This window comes from Caretta caretta, chromosome 1 (assembly GCF_965140235.1).
Source record: "Caretta caretta isolate rCarCar2 chromosome 1, rCarCar1.hap1, whole genome shotgun sequence".
NCBI classification, from domain to species: Eukaryota; Metazoa; Chordata; order Testudines; family Cheloniidae; genus Caretta; species Caretta caretta.
In genome coordinates this window covers 116,492,417-116,509,976 of record NC_134206.1, presented here as the reverse complement: position 1 = coordinate 116,509,976, position 17,560 = coordinate 116,492,417, and the positions used below count along the sequence as shown (strand labels likewise).

Here is a 17,560-nt window from a genome sequence, read left to right as displayed (position 1 = left end):
TTATTTTGACTGACAACAATGATACATTCAAAACAAAAAGTCTTCAAAACTTGTTGTTATTGTTGTTAAATCTTCCACTTCCCTCCTATTTAGCAAAAATAAACACAAGGAGAATGTTAAAACAAGGGAAAGTATACATGTAGTCTGTTAAATTTTAAAAAATAGTTCCTTTGACTCTGTCTCTTGGTGTTTCAGTTGAAAAGTCTAGAGAGATAAAATCTGCTTTTGTTTAAAGAATCAGGATTTGGAAACTCTGAGTGTAGTAGTTATATGATATGTTGTGAATACTTAGTGTGATACCAACAATTCATAGGAAACTTTGTTTTTAATATACTAGTTACTCATGTATGCACTGCTATTATTTCATCAGCTTCCCCAGGAATTAAGGTAGAGGCTGAACAATCTGCATTGCAGAATGGCATTTGTGCCCTTGTTGCCAAGAAGGCCAATGGCATTTTGGGATGTATAAGTAGGGGCATTGCCAGCAGATCGAGGGACGTGATCGTTCCCCTCTATTCGACACTGGTGAGGCCTCATCTGGAGTACTGTGTCCAGTTTTGGGCCCCACTTTCACTACAAGAAGGATGTGGAAAAATTGGAAAGAGTCCAGCGGAGGGCAACAAAAATGATTAGGGGACTGGAACACATGACTTATGAGGAGCGGCTGAGGGAACTGGGGATGTTTAGTCTACGGAAGAGAAGAATGAGGGGGGATTTGATAGCTGCTTTCAACTACCTGAAAGGGGGTTCCAAAGAGGATGGATCTAGACTGTTCTCAGTGGTAGCAGATGACAGAACGAGGAGTAATGGTCTCAAGTTGCAGTGGGGGAGATTTAGGTTGGATATTAGGAAAAAAAATTTCACTAGGAGGGTGGTGAAACACTGGAATGCATTACCTAGGGAGGTGGTGGAATCTCCTTCCTTCGAAGTTTTTAAGGTCAGGCTTGACAAAGCCCTGGCTGGGATGGTTTAATTGGGGATTGGTCCTGCTTTGAGCAGGGAGTTGGACTAGATGACCTCCTGAGATCCCTTCCAACCCTGATATTCTATGATTCTATGAAAAAGAGACATTCTGCAGGAGAGAAAAAACAAATGGACCGAAGGGGAATAGGTTAGTCAAGGGCTGAGTAATGGAATGGAACTGGAAATTGGAAGGGGGTTGGAACTTGTCACCGCTAGGTCAGTGGCTCAAATTCAGCCCAAGTGAGTAATCACAAAGTTACCAGGTGAAGGTTTTTTGGTTGCCAACAAAGTGGGCGATCTCAGTCCAGTTCCTAGTGGGCAAGTGGACATCACAGTTAGCACTCTTCTTGTCTATTTTAGCAGATACCAGGAACTGAATGGATATGTGAACTGAGCCCTCTGCACTTCTAAAAGTGATCCCTGTGGATGGGAGTTGGGACACATCTGCTATGATTTCAGGAGAGGAGATGAGGTGAGGCCAGATTTTGTTGACGAGAGAAACAAGCTTTTGAGCCACAAAGAGCTCTTCTTCAGGTCTGCCTTTCGAACCATACCAAAGAGCTCTGTGTGGCTCAAAAGCTTGTCTCTCTGACCAACAGAAGGTGGTCCAATAAAAGATAGTACCTCACCCACCTTGTCTCTCTAATATTTTGGGACTGACACAGCTACAACTACACTGCATGATCTCCAGGGGTCAGTGTGGTTGGGAGCCTTTCACTAAATTCACTTTAAAAATGCAAAACCCTTTGGAAGTCAAATGAAAGTGTTTTAAATCTGCAGGCATGTATTCCCTAACAGAAACATGCAGAATTAAGCAGTTGAACACAGCTCCTTGTTTAAGAGGTATGTACGAAACTATATTTAAAACAGACCTCAATCTACTAACATTTTTAATTCTTCGTATTTTTTATTCAATACAATAGATACAGTACATAGAGCTTTATGGATAAATGAAAAATACAGGTCCTTATCAACAGCCTTACAATCTGAAATACACTTAAGGTACAGAGAGATAACAATAAACAAAGGAAGATTTATTCCACACAGAGTTTGCTAGTTGCTTGTTGTATATCTTTTCAAATTAATATATGAGGAAAGTAGGGTTGCCAACTGTCGAATCACACAAACCCAAACATCCTTACCCCACCCCTTCCTGAGGCCCCACTCCTGCCCTGTCCCTTGTCCAAGGCCCTGCCCCACTCACTCTATCCCCCCTCTCCTTCGCTCACTCTCCCCCACCCTCACTCACTTTCACTGGGCTGGGTCGGGGGTTGGGTTGTGGGAGGGGGTGCAGGCTGTGGCCTGGGGCCGAGGGGTTCGGAGTGTGGGAGGGGGCTCTGGGCTGAGCCTGGGACAGGGGGTTGGGGTGCAGGCTCTGGGAGAGAGTTTGGGTGAGTGAAGAGGCTCAGGGCTGGGACAGGGGCTTGGGGTGCAGGAAGGGGTGTGGGGTGCAGGTTCCGGCCGGGAGGCACTTGCCTCAGCAGCTCCCGGTCAGCAGTGCAGCAGGGCTATGGCAGGCTCCCTGCCTGCCCTGCCCCCTTCCCCTCCCTGAAGCAGCTGGCATGTCCCTGTGGCTCCTCTGGGGGGCAGGGGCCTCTGAGCACTGCCTCTGCCTGCAAGCACTGCCCCCTCACCTTCCATTGGCCGCAGTTCCCAGCCAATGGGAGCTTCAGAGTCAGTGCTGGGGGCACGGGTAGCATGCAGAGACCCCAGCTCCCCTCCCTGCAGGGGCACAGGGACATGCCCGCCTCTTCCGGAGCCACGTCAGGTAGGGAACCTGTCTTAGCCCCTCTGTGCTACTGGACTTTTAGAGGCCTAAAATCTCCTGGTTTGGCTTCAGTAGCCTCCAGGAGTTAGAGCTGGATTCCAGGAGACTCTCAGCAACACTGGGAGGGTTGGCAGCCCGAGAGGAAAATGTCCCAAATTAGCCAAGCGCAATAGTTAGAGGTGGCTGGTGAAGTGTCTTCTGAAAACCTGATGTTTGAGGCGGAATTGGATGGCACACATCAGGGAGGATTTCCAGGGGAGCGTGAAAACAAGGAAGGGGCCATTTGTGCATCAAACAAGCTGAAGTAGCAGGGGGCAGGATGCACAGATTAAGGAGCAGCTCAAGGCAGTGCTTAATTTGTGCCAGGAGTTGCCTGGGCTGATCCCCAGCATCATTAGGCTTGGCAGTTCATAGCACAGGCACCTCTTGGCTTGCCGCATCAGTTATGAAATTTAAAAAATTGCTTGAGCCCTGGCACCTGTTTTATTAAAATTAAGCACTGCCTGATGGTAAGACGTGTGTAGGGTCTTGAACATTGGGAGATAGTGCAGGGATTCAAGAAGGAGGTAATAGGTTTGGAGTTATGGTAACAAAGATGACTTAAGTAACAGCTTGTTGGACAGATTTGATAGATGTGTTTGGAACTGGGGGAATGAAGAGGTGTTGTTTGCAAGAGATAGAGTGGGCCTAAGTTTTTGGTGGTAGAGATGGACAGGATGAGAAGAAATCTGGAAATTATATAAAGCAAGAACAGTGAACATTTAGCAGCTCCCTGGATGTATGGTAAAAGGAGAGAGGGAGAATAAGATGACACCACTTATGACAACTAAGACAATTTCCTGCAGTATCCTTGAAAAGCCTTATTGAATTAAGTTTAAGTATCTTTGGAGTCCATCATATTCATTGCGATGTTAGGTATTATTAGGTTATTAGGTTGAAGTTAGGTATTATTGTGGCCTGGGAGGATCAAAAGACTATACTGTGGTAGACAAAAATGGTATTTTGGAACAATATGCATGACGTGAATTTCGTGGAAAATATCTAAGTGGAGGTGAATGCAAATTCCCCATCCCCAGTTATGCCAAAACCCAGCCTTTTGACCCTGCACCCTCAGGAGTGGGCTTTTGTCTGCTAAACACCCATTACGTGAGGCCCAGAAGATCAAAGGCCCAAGCAGTATACAGGAAAGACAGAACTATTCATGGCAGTTAGGAACTTGTGACCACAGAAAAACCCATTGGTGGGGTTTGAAGGACTGGCAAGAGCCAGAGCCATAGGCGCTGCTGGAGCACCCACAGAAAAAAATTAGCAGATGCTTAGCACTCACTGGCAGCCAGTTCCCTCCCTCCCCCCAACACCTCCCACCTGCCGGTGGCCCTGACAATCAACTCTTCCCCCTCCCTCCCAGCGCCTACCACCCGCTGTGATCAGCGGCGTGCAGGAGGCTCTGGAAGAAAGGGGCAGGAGCGGGGATGGGGCACGCTCGGGGAGGGGGCAGGAAGAGGCGGGAAGAGGCAGGATGGCGTGGGGATTTGGGAGAAGGGGTGGGGGTGGGGCCTGGGGCAGAGCATGGGCAGCGAGAGGCAGGACAGGGTGGGAGTTTGGGAAAAGGGGTCGAGTGGGGGCGGGACTGGGGGCAGAGCGGGGGGATTGAGCACTCCCCTAGGCCTGGAGGAAGCCAGCACCTATGGCCAGAGCCCCTACTGGAGTGGCAGAGGGAAGGGTGATCTCTAGTAAGTTTATTAGCATGTGCATAAGGGCTTTGTAGTAACTTATAACTGCTGTCAATTGCAGCTCTTCATAGTTTTTGGGGAGTAAGCAAAGCACAGAAGCTGCTCTGGTTAGGCAGTCTTGTCTTGCTGGGCATTTCACAGTGTAGGCAGGAACCTGCATGGGCAGAAAAAAACCTGGTCAAGAGGGAGAGAGACGTGGGTCTCTGCCCAAGAGGGGTGATGACTGAGGAGCCAGGAGCATAGAGTGGGTGCCCTTGAGAAATCATGGAGTGGGAATACAGGAACAGTTGCCCTGAACTCTGAAACCACAGCTGAAAGATTGGATGGATCAAGGATCATGGAGATCTTGAGAATGATGGAGGGGGAAAAAAGGAAGGTTTGGGCAGGGCAGATGAGGCATTCTGCATTCTCTTTGTGGTGGCTGAACATCCAACAGGAGTAACCGACACAGTTTCAAGTGTAGGATTTGATGCATAAGAATGAAGAGTTGGCCGTCTGGACTTGGCTAAGAGCCATTAATTAGTGACATCAGCAAGCCCAGCCTCGATGGAATGGACCAATCAGAAATCAGGTTTAAGAAGGTTAAAGGAGAAAAAGTTCAGGGGAGGAGACTTTTTTCAAGGAGTTTGGATCTACTTGGTAGAAGGGAATAACAGTAGCCAGTGAAGACAGTCGATACTGATCCCTGCAATGTGACAGACGTATAACTTATTGTAACACTGACTGTGACAAGGTATGTGGCTGGCAAGGAAATAAACAAGCTTAACCCACAACTGTTACATGGAAGGGTCAGAAGGAGCATGTAAATGCAGAGGCAGGAAAGGCAAAGATTTAGGACAGGTGATTCAGATGCAACTTAAAGGAAGAAGTAAAAGTCAAATGAAAGGAAGTTGAGAATATGAGATATGGACTGTATGATGTAGGAAAAGGAAGTTGGGAGCACTAATATAATGAGAAGTTTATAGGCAGTACCAATAGGAGGATACTTTGGAGTTGCTATTATTCTTATAGTTTGTATTAGAGCACCTAGAGGCTCCATTGTGCTAGTCACTTTATGTACAGATACAAAGAGACAGACCTTGCCTCAGAGAATTTACAAACTAAATATACAAGGAAGACAAGGAAGTGTTGTTATCCACATTTTACAGGTGGGGAACTGAGCCACAGTGAGATTAAGCAACTTGCTGAAGGTCACACAAGAAGTCTGGAACAGAGCTGTATCTCCTGAGTCTGAGTCCAATGCCTTGCCTGGTAAAAGAACCATCCTTTGTCTCTGTGATGGTGGCAAAGGAGAAGACTGTGGCTGATATGGGGGATATCTGAGACATATGGGGAGGGGAATTGCTCCCACAGCATTGTATTGGGAAGCGTTTGCTGAGCTGACCTAGGTCAGCATGATGAATCTGCAAATGTGATGATGAATCTGTTGCTTTTCTCCTTCCTGTCCTGGAGGATGCCAGGGCAGCCAGGAGGGGGAGTCCCATGGCAGTTGGGGAGAGCAGTGGGGCAAGGTGTCATAGGTATAAGTGTGATTTTTAGTAAGGGACACGTGAGTTTTAAAGAGCATTTATAGACTACCAGAGCCCCATTGCCAGGTGCTTTACAGACAGGTAGGAAGGCAAGGTCCCTGCCTCAGAGCCTGAAATCTGAATTAGCATTATTCTGAGATTTTTCTATTTATATTTTGACAGCATGCACAATGTGCTGGCTGCTGCAGGAGAGGGTGCTTCCCTCCCATCCCTCACTCCCGGATGTCTGGGACTCATAATCGGCCCCTGTCCCATGTCAGGTTGCAGCCCCTCTTCCAGCTCCTCCAGAACCTGTTTTTAAGATTCTAGCTGCACTCTTCCCCACACCTCCTGTTCTATGCACACCCCATACATGGCCCCACAGAGTCCTTATCAGCCTCATCCTGGCACTAGCCAAGACTGCCATCCATCTTTCCAGGAGCAGGAAGCTGGGCAGGTGGGGGGTCCTCTGTGTATGTGGGGTGTATTTCTAGTCCTTTGTTCAATCACATCTTTGGGCAGAGGTCCTCTGGGCAGCATCCACTGACTCCTGGAACACGTTTGAGGAGCAGTGGGTGCTCCCAGAGGTTCTCTGTTCAGTTTCCCCCTCTGGTTCCCTAAATTTCAACTTTTAACCTCATTCCCATTCCTGTTTTCTCCTTTGCTGTCCCCAGTAATCACTGGTAGCCTGGACTTAGTGGTTCCTCCCCTTTAATTGAGAGGGCGGGCCTTAAATTATGGGCAGGCCTAGACCCACCTGTCCTGATACAGCTAAAAAAACCCATGTGCTGCGTGCTGCCCACACGTACAAGAAGACACAGGGACTGTCTGCAGAAAGGAGAGGACACACTGAATGGGTGACAGGGAAAAGAAAAAGGGTGAAGAAGAAGAGGGGCATAGAGGCCAAGTGGAGAGATTGAAAGGGATGGGGTGGGAGGGAGTCAGAGCAAACAGCCAATCCGCATAAGGGCAGAGAATGTCCCGTGAGTACACGGATATATCATTGTCCAAAAGTCCTGCTGCTCCTGGCTCTGTTTCTGAGTGGCCCTTCACTGCAGTTTCTCTTTATTCCTGCACATGGGCCCTGGTGGGCCCTGCAGGAGGAGGGGTAAATCACTAATAAATATATACACGTCAGCTTTACCCAAATCCTGTTAACCTCTCCAATATTGGTCAGTTCCTTGTAGGTGTCATGGAAGAAGTGGATTTTGAGGAGGGATTGTAAGGATGGGAGGGCATTTCAAATATAAGGGCCAGCATAGAATGACAATGTAATCTGTGGGACAGGTGGACAAGGAGGTGGGCAAGACTAATCAGTCATTGGTATATTAGTGAGGTGACTAAATAAGAGACAAGAATAGACAGCAGGAAGTGTCAGAGCTGAGAAGGGTTCAAGATGAGAAAAGTTTGAGCTTGATGGTGTAGAGGGCATATGGTAGGGGACCATATTTATAGTTCCCATTTACAGATGGAAGAGACGGAGAAATTAAGTGACTTGCTCAAGGTCACACACAATGTCAGTGACAGAGTTGTGAGTTGAACCCACATCTCCCAAGCCAGTGCCTCATCCACCAGATTCTCCTTCCCCTCAACACAAAATCAAAGAACAAAATCTATCATATATGGATTTGGCAAAGATCTTTGTAGTTCCATGCTTTTGTTTACTGGGTTGTTTGTTTGTTTTTACCATGGATAATTTTGTAATATTAAAATATAAACTGAGTAACTGCCTGTTCCGAATCGATTATTCTTGCTTATATGTTTTTTGCTTTGCTTATTTTTAAATTTGGTCAGCTTAACCTCATATTCAAAATGAATGGAATAATACTTCTTCCTATATTTTGTTTTCTTTTATTTCATAACCCTTGTCTATTATATTTTTGGTTCGTGTTTTATCCTTTTTCTGTTTTTTTACCCTTTTTATTGTTTTAAAATGTCTGCTTATGCTCTTCTTTAAAAATTTTCTAACTTCTGAATATTAACACTGATGCTTTTCCTTTCCCACCATAAAAATTAACTCTTCCCCTTTATTTCATGCCGGCCTTCCTCTTATCTCCTTTCGTAGATTTCTTGACTTTCAATCCCTTATGATAACATAGGGACGGTGTACTGAAGATTCAGAATTCTGGTGATGTTGAATGGCAGCTTAAAAAGCCACCAATAACTCACATCATGGATATCATATTTCTCTTGGGCTGAGAAGCACAGATGCTGGTATGTTTGTCATGGGACTGGGCCCTGCTGTGACTACTCATATGGACGATTGGTGGGGGAGGCTGTTGGGGGCACAGTGCTCCAAAGCTGTAGCAGGAGGAGGGTACCTCAGCTTTCTTCTCCTTCCCTGACTCATGCTGCTGCTGTCCTTTGGCTTGCCAAGTTTCCCATTGATTTCCAAGGGCTTTGAATCAGGCCACTAAAAGGACCATCATCAAAGTGTTGTAGCCCAGATGGATGAGGTGGTGGGGGAGAAGGCTGGAGTGTTGACTGCCCCAGAATACCGCCTACGGGTGGAAGCCAGTGAAGGAGGCTGGTATGTTCCATTCCTCTTCAATGCTCCTGTATTGAAGTATTTTGACTTCAAGAGGTAGAGAGGAAAAGGATTTAAAATTCTTGAATTTACTGCAGAGTGTTGTCATGAGTGATAGAACCTCTTTGTTGGCTAGACTTTTTGTGTTCATTTTAACCATGTGTTATTGGGGGGCTTTGTTTATTATGGATTTTACCATGTGGCTAATGTGTATCTGGTGTCTCTAATCAATGTCACTTAGATCACAATACGTCATTAAGCAATAGACCTGTCACTTCAGGGGCGGATAATGGACCACAATGGAAATTTTAATGCACAGCAAGGTCCATTACCTGAATGGTGAAGTCCAGGATGAAAGTGGACTATTGCTACTTAGCAAATGTTTTATATATACATTTAAAATACATGGTTTTTTTCTGTTGTTCTTCAAAGTGCTGAAAGATGCATTTTCATTTACATTGGTTAGTATTTGGGGGGAGGATTCTTGCTAAGGTCATGATATCATCTATGAACATGCAAATGAGTTGTGATAAAATGTGAGGATTCTGACAGCCTTCTTGTAGATATATTTATGGGGCAGGGGAGGAAAAATAAAAAAGTAGAGCAGTATAAGACAATGATTGAATTACAAACAACCAAACGAAAGTCCACTGTAATGAAATTTGTTTGGCTGATTCAGTGGTTTTGTTTTCAGATGTAAATTAATGAATCTCTTTCTCTTAATTTTTTTAATGACTTTGTGAAGAAGTCTTATACTGTGTAATAAAAAATCTCTATCTATCTAGGCTCTTATATTAATAACCATCACTGTAACATCTGAGTACTATTATTTAATAGAAAATTATAGCTTATAGAATTCCACAGAATCTTTCCATAGAATGGTTAATATATTTATATAAAATATCCATGGATTTTATCTAATGGATAAATATCTAATGGATTTTATAGGTTTTTAGACTAATTCCTATAAAAACCTGTTAAATGTCTACAAAACCCTTTTGATTTCATTTACATTCAATTCTACAGGACTTTTTCATAAGGAATAATTTATATATTGGTATGTTCTACTATTTATTATGAAATAAAACTTTTTTTTTCCAAAACAATTGAATGCATATGTGTACAGTACAGGCGAAACATATTAGATTCCTTAGATTAGATAATGCTATACCACCTCCTTACCTTCCATGTGATCTTGACCAATCTCATTAACTCTATAAAGAGTTAAGTCTGATCAGTGCTTGGGTGGGAGGCTGTAGAAAATGTTGTTTGTAATTTTATGGGTGATTCTCTTCCCCCTAAGGCCCCAGACTTACCGTTGACAGCATGTGAATGGACCGGGGTGCCCTCATGTAGCCTTAACTGGGGCTCCAGGTGGGATCCGCAGTCTGCCTGTCAGTTGCAGGATCAACGCCTAATTCTGTACTAGCAGTAAACCTCTGGCTGACTTACAGGCATTGTGCATGAGATGAAGTGAGCTGTAGCTCACGAAAGCTTATGCTCAAATAAATTGGGTAGTCTCTAAGGTGCCACAAGTACTCCTTTTCTTTTTGTCTTTCAGATGGAACTCAAACTAGCATCATGCCAATTTTTGTAATTACAGATCATAAGCAATTTTCACAAGAGTATGGGTGCTAATTCATTTCTCCTGATCAAGGTCCATCTCAGGTAATTGTATTCTGCCCACCTGCCTTCCCCAGAAGCTACAACTGTGTAACACGTTCTTCACTCTTCTTACATTATTTTGTGCTGCTGGCAATCATTAACTGTCATATAGCCCCACAATTGATCACATTGGTATCCCCACCACAACTTAAATATCATTTATATCATTATATCATGTCTCTTCTTTTACCCTCAATTCTTAGGCCCGCCAACGGTTATAAACATTCTAAAAACTTGGGTAAGAAAACTAAGTGCATACATCTTACATGGAATAGTAACCTCTTTCCCTCTCCCCCCATCCTAAATATGCTCTATCACCCTTAAAACATTGTTTTTAAGAACTGGTTGTTTTTGGTCATTCTAAAGAGATTTGGTGGTATACTGTGGTAATAAGAGTGACTACAACAGTTCATGAACTGTGAAAGAGTAGCCTTAAATCCCAAAAAGAGTGCAGCAGGGAAAGGTAGAAAATAACATATGAAGTACAGTTATATACAGGGTACTAATGATTATGGTGTTTCAGATTTACTGTCTGCTTTTTGTTTGTGTTTTTTCCTGTAACTCTGAATATTTGCCTGACTAGAAAGTGGCACACTGCTAAAAATACTGGGCAGCTGCCACATCCCCCCACTTCCCTTTTAAAAGCTGAGAGTCAGAGACTTGGGTTGCTCTTCCAGAAATGATATTCACTAGTCAGCAGAACGCAGTGTCCCAGAGGGGCTGCTTCGTTTCCTAGGGTCCATGGGGACAAAGTGCTCTATACTGAATGTTGTCCTTACAACAGACAAAAGACTTTAAGGTATAGTTGTTATTAAAGACTTAGGGTCAGTTACTGTGAATGAGCTTTTCATGGGAAAGGGAATCTGCAGCTATCAGGAGTGGGAAACAAACCGTCATTCCCCAAAGCCACAGAGAAGCAATGGAGGACAGCAATAGCCCTTGACTCTGCTGCACCATGCCCTGCATAGGAAAGAAGTTGGCATATGGATCTATCAAACCAAATCAAAGTTTCACTGGCCACATTCCTGTCATCACAACCTCCATACATACTGGAGCAGGTGGAGTCCCACGTAAGAAACAGTTCCATAGTGTGCAGAAGTCCAGTATCTGCTATGTGGTTTCTATACTGTGCTCACAATATAGCGAAACCACAAGTGTTTGGCTGCCTGTTTTCATTACATATGAGGTAGAAAGGATATAATTGTCCCTTTAATAATTGCTTCAGAAAAAAAATGTCACCAGGTTGGGGCTTACTTACAAGTGTATCGGGGGTGGGAGGTGTTAAATAACATTTTAAAACTAAAAACTTTTTACTAGATGCCTAAAAAGCCTCATTTCCACAACTAAGAAAGAAGGCTACACTGGTTAAATAAATAGGCTAGGGTTGAAAGAAAGTAAAGCTATTTTAATTTAAAAAAATATATATATAACAAATGGGAAAAGGGGGAAGTTGATCACAATGACTATAAATTAGAAGCTAGGAATTGTAGAAAATTGATAAGGGAAGCAAAAGGACACAAGGCAAAATCTCTGGCCAACAGAGATAATGATAATAAGGAGTTTTTACAGTATATGAGGAACAAAAGGAATCTTAACAAGGTATTGGTCCATTATTAGATGGAAATAGCAGAACTGTCAATAATAATAAAGGAAGCATAGAAGTATTTGCTAAATATTTCTTTTCTGTATTTGGGAAAAGGCCAAATGATGCATTCCTATCATGATGATTAAACACTTTCCATTCCAGTAGTAACTCAGGAGGATGTTAAGCAGCTTTTACTAGGAATAGACATCTGTAAATCAACAGGCCCAGATAACTTTTACCTAGAAGTCGTAGAAGTGTTGGCAGAAGAGATTTCTGACCTCTTGATATTAAGTTTTAATAAACCTTAGAACTCTAGCAAAGTTCCAGAGGATTGGAAAAAAGATAATGTTCTTCCAAAAGTTTAAAAGGTTAAATGGGATGACACAGTCTGTCAGGCTGATGTCAGTCTCAGGCAAAATAATGGAATGGTGGCTGCAGGACTGATTAATAAAGAATTAAAGAAGGGTAATATATTTAATGTCAATCACATGAATTTATGAACAAATTAATCTTGTCAAAAACTTGGTATCATTTTTTTATGAGATTCCAAATTTGGTTAGTAAAGGCAACAGTGTTGATACAATATAATTAGACTTCTATAAGGCACTTACTGCACAACATTTTGAGGAAGAAACTAGAATGATACAAAATTAACATAGCACACATTAAACGCATTACAACTGGCTAACTGGTAGATCCAAAATGTAACTGTAAAAAGTGAAACATCATCGAGTGGGTGTTTCTCTATTGGGGTTCCACAGGGATCAATTTTTGGCCTTACACTATTTAATATTTTTATCAGTGACCTAGAAGAAAACATGAAATAATTATTGATAAAGTATTCAGATGAGACAAAGGATGGGGGAGTTGTAAATAACAATGTAGACGGAGAAGTCATACAAAGTGATCTCTATTATTTGATCAGCGGTGCCCATTCAAACAAAATGCATTTAATTACAGCCATATGTAATGTCAGACATGTAGGAATAAAGAATGCAGGCAACAGTTACGGGGCAGGAGACTTAAACCTGGGAAGCAGTGACTCTGAAAAAGATGGGAGTCATGGTGGATAATCAGCTGAACTTGAGTTCCCAGTCCAGCACTGTAGCCAAGAGGGCTAATGTGATCCTTGGTTGTTTAAACTGAATAGGAGTGGAGAGGTTATATTACCTCTGTATTTGGCACTGGTATGACTGATACTGCTTATCATCTTGGTTTCAGGCTAATTTGTGAGCAGTTTATGGCCAGGTATTCCACAGTCAAAATCTGATCTGTTTGTGTTAGGCGCAGGTCACATGGCATGTTACTGTCCACTTCTTGAATCAGGTTTCTGGTGTGAATACTCAGAATTAAGAATTTGAAAACTGATTTCTGTGAATATGCTGCAATATTTGCTTAAATATGATGTTTTGGAGAACATATCTGCCAAAGAAACCTGCTTTGCTAGAAGTGAATACATTTAAAAATGTGTGTGGCTATTCACATAATTTTTGCAGTATTTGCCCATATTTAATAAAAGTCAATGAACAATCAACCATCCTCTCATCTACAGTTAGACACTTAAGTTGCAGTATAACCATTCAGTAGTAATCATGCCATTTATTGTAGGTATTAAGTGTCTATCACATCTAAGAACCTACCTGAATATTACACTTCATAATATTGAAGGAACATAAAAATGTTGCAGCATAATGTACCTGTATTTACTGTATGGCAGCTTAATCACTGATTAAATACTAGTAACAATATGAAGATTGACATATAAGCCACAGGAGAAAACAAAGTTAACTGCACAAAGGTGAAGTTGTTATAACTGGGATTTGTTTCTATCCAAAGAAATTGCATACATACTTGGAACCCAGTCCTGCAAACACCTGAGCATGGGAGCCACTTCACTCATTTGGGTAGTCCCCTGGAACTGAACAGGGCTCGTCAAGTAAGTAAAGGGATTCATATTCTTCAGCTTTTGCAGGATTGCGTCGACGGATAGGAAATCAGCGATTGTCCTTTACAATACTACATCATCTATTAAAGTCAGTGATCTGAGTTGTAAAGGAAACACTGTTTACCAGTAGTTCAAAGGTTTAGTTTTGATTGTCTCCTGGGCTCACTCTTCCATAATTCTAAACATCCATGGTTTGCACAAACCCCTCCAAGCCCTGTCAAAATAATGCATAGTTAGGCATTAGAATGATGTCTTTACACAGCTGTAAGTCATAAACAAAGAGAGTTGTTTTTTCCAAATCACCAGATATTTAAATCTAATAAATGGAGCTGATAGAGATCTAAAGGATTAAAATATGGAGTTATGATCCAATGCAGAAGAGAAAAGAGAGAGGCTTAATGCTATTAATATTGGATTTTTCTTTTTTTTCCCCATGAATAGGTAACTGCAGTAATTGAATTTTGGCCCCCACAGTCCCAGAACATATTTATGACACCTGCTGTCATTGCTGTCACAAAGAGCTTGTTATGGGCAAAAGGGAATAAATAAACAAACAAACAAAAAGTAGATGATGAGAAAAATAATGCAACAGAATTTAGTAATTCAGAAAATGAACCAATATTTTCTTTAACAAGTCGCCTTCTTCTTCGATATACATTTAAGAATTAAACTTAAATTAGCTCCTTAAAGTGGTCGTGAGACTTTAATTATTCAAAATGTACACAAATTTAATGAGTTTTTAAATATTAAAACTATTTTCTATTGTCACTAGTGTGAGCTCTTAATTTACAGAGCAATTAAGTCAAGACCCTCATTTATCAGTACATGTGCATTTGTTGAAAACGTAGTCAGTTTTTATTAATTGATGCTATAGAAATACTGAGTTAAAATTAATGTGTGTGCTTCAGAGGTCATGCTGGCGGTAGTGGGTAGCTATCAAGGAGCAAGACGTGAGATAAATAAGTAACTGCTGTTTCCTGATTACACTAGAGATATCTGAAATATTAAATGGCACAATGGGCACTATTCTTAGCCAAAATGCTTGAAAGCAAATGCCCCCTGAGTTTTTCTCTGGCAAGTATCTGTCATGGTGGTAGCTGAGAAATAGGGAAACTTCAAAGCTTTCGTTTCTGATTATTAGCAGAGTGTGTAGTGAAATGTTCTTACATTTAAATGTAAACTGAGTGGTGATGAGCTGAGAGGGTAGAATTAAAAAATATTCCTACTTCCCTTTGTTCTTTAGTATGTGGCTGACAGGAATGTGAGCAGCCAGGAGTCTCCTTGAGTGTTTATCAGCTTGTGAATCACAAGGAGGAATAGGGGCCAAATTTGCAAAGAATCAGCTGTGTGCTCACAGCAGAGCCTGCAGGCACATCCTCTTCTGCACCCCCAGGATGGTGCCTGTCTTCAGTAGCCCTGTAGGTATAAGCAGGTGGATTGACAAGTGTGTGCAAGGTCAGGGCATGCACAGATTTTTGGTGTTTGTAAGCAGAAACTTTGAAATTGGGTGACAGAGTGCTAGGCTATTTTACTGTCAGCTGTGCATGTGGCCCACCTTTAAATTCTCCACCTAATTCAAGCACAACTGTGTCCCCACTCAGGTGATAAATAAAACTACAGAAAAGACATTCACAGCAAACAGGGCAAGGATTTCCAGAAATTCTTTCTTCCTGCCAGAGAAACAAATAGCAGGAAAATTCATTATACAATTAATTTTTAAAATAGTGGCAAATGCTACTGCTTTTTAAATCCCAAGAAAAATACTCTTAATGGGATTGTCCTTCAAGGATCCAATATATAGCTTGTCAGCAAGGGGCTCACATGCCCCTTTTGTGACTTATGGCATGTCTGAACAGTAGCTGGGAGGTGTGGGCTCTGCTTCAGCTAGCATGCTAAAAATAGTAGTGCGGCCATGGCAGCATGGGCGGTGATTCAAGCTAGCCACCCAGTCCCGCCCAATCCCCTGAGTATGTACTTGGGCGGCTCGCCCAAGCTATCACCCATGCTGCAGTGGCCACACTGCTATTTTTAGGCACTAGCTTGAGTGGAACTAATGCATCTGTATACCCAAGCTGGGAGTCACACCTGTTAGCTGCAGGTTAGATGTGCCCTTAGTTTCCATAATCTCTTATGGATTTTTTGAAAGTCCAAGTAAATTATATCACCTGGTTCTACACCACATTATTTTGCTGACATGCTCAAAGAATTCTAATAGATTAGAGAGGTACAATTTTCCTTTAAAGAAAGCCCTAAGTGTTTCATGATATAATATAATTTTATAATTCTGTTTTAATTATTGTTTCAACCCATTCACTTTGTGTTGAACTAAGGCTCACTGTTCTGTAATTCCTAAAATCGCCCATGTGCCTTTTACAAAGATAGATGCCTTCTATTCCCATACAATGGCTGATTTTTAATGGAAGATTGCTTTTTTTTAGCCAATTCACTCTTGTTTGTTTATAAGTCTTGGAACGCTTGGTGATGCATTGCTCTTTATCAGTTTTTCCAGAGTCTTTTCTTTTGACATTTTGATCTCTGACACTGTCTCATCTTTATTATCTGAAAAGAGTTGGTCTGGGGTGAGTATCAGCACCCTCTGGGATGAACACTGATGCAAATTTATTGTTTAGCTTCTCTGTAATGTCCTTATCCTCCTTATTTGCTCACTTTACTCCATCATGGTCCAGCAGACTCACCAATGCTCTTGAAGACTTCTAACATATATAAAGAACTTTCATTTTTATGTTTGTCTTTGAATGTTAACTCTTCATGGTACCTCTTAACTCTTTCCTTTTCCAGTTTCTTTCTTACATTTTACCTAGCATCAATGCATCATGCATACCCAGGATAAATTATTCCTTCTATTGGCTTTCTCTTGGGCTGGATTTCCAGTTTGCTGAAGGATATCTATTTGACTTGAGTAACACAAGAACCTTGCCATGAAACTATACTTTTTTCTCTTTCTTTCTTACTCCTTTTTTCATCAAGGGCTATGTATGTATTCTGTTATGGTATGGTTACATACCATGGTTACCTCCATGATAAGTATAAGGATTTCAATTTCCTCACTTTTGACTTTTGTGTCTTTTTGACAGGCTTCCTCATTTATTTTGAAGTCCTCCTTTCTAAAGTGTAGTACCATTGCTAATTTTGGTATGACCCCTTCCCTGAGGATAGTGTACTTATATTATGGAGTCAGAGTAGCAGCCGTGTTAGTCTGTATTCGCAAAAAGAACAGGAGGACTTGTGGCACCTTAGAGACTAATCAATTTATTTGAGCATAAGCTTTCATGAGCTACAGCTCACTTCATCGGATGCATTCAGTGAAAAATACAATGAGGAGATTTATGTACACACAGAACATGAAAAAATGGGTGTTACCATACGCACTGTAAGGAGAGTGATCACTTAAGATGAGCTAATACCAGCAGGAGAGTGGGGCGGGGGTGGGGGAAGAAAACCTTTTGTAGTGGTAATCAAGGTGGGCCATTTCCAGCAGTTATCAAGAATGTCTGAGGAACAGTGGGGGGGGGGGAGGAGGGGAATAAACATGGGGAAATGGTTTTACTTAGTGTAATGACCCATCCACTCCCAGTCTCTATTCAAGCCTAAATTAATTGTATCCAGTTTGCAGATTAATTCCAATTCAGCAGTCTCTCGTTGGAGTCTGGTTTTGAAGTCTTTCTGTTGTAATATTGTGACTTTTAGGTCTGTAATCGAGTGACCAGAGAGATTGAAGTGTTCTCCGACTGGTTTTTGAATGTTATAATTCTTGACGTCTGATTTGTGTCCATTTATACTTTTATGTAGAGACTGTCCAGTTTGACTAAAGTATATGGCAGAGGGGCATTGCTGGCACATGATGG

At 42.0% G+C, this 17,560-nt stretch overlaps 1 long non-coding RNA gene across 2 annotated transcripts in view; it reads left to right on the top strand.

Annotated features, from left to right (window-relative positions):
* The window catches only part of LOC125639685 (uncharacterized), a 291,895-nt gene that overhangs the window by 264,108 nt on the left and 10,227 nt on the right, over nucleotides 1-17,560 (top strand). Inside the window, exon 4 of one of the 2 annotated variants that reach the window (XR_012669231.1) lies at nucleotides 10,061-10,139. The exons of the other annotated variant lie outside the window; for it this stretch is intronic. This is a non-coding gene — a long non-coding RNA (uncharacterized LOC125639685). Of the gene's footprint in view, nucleotides 1-10,060; nucleotides 10,140-17,560 lie in introns of those variants that run through there. 2 annotated transcript variants of the gene reach the window in all.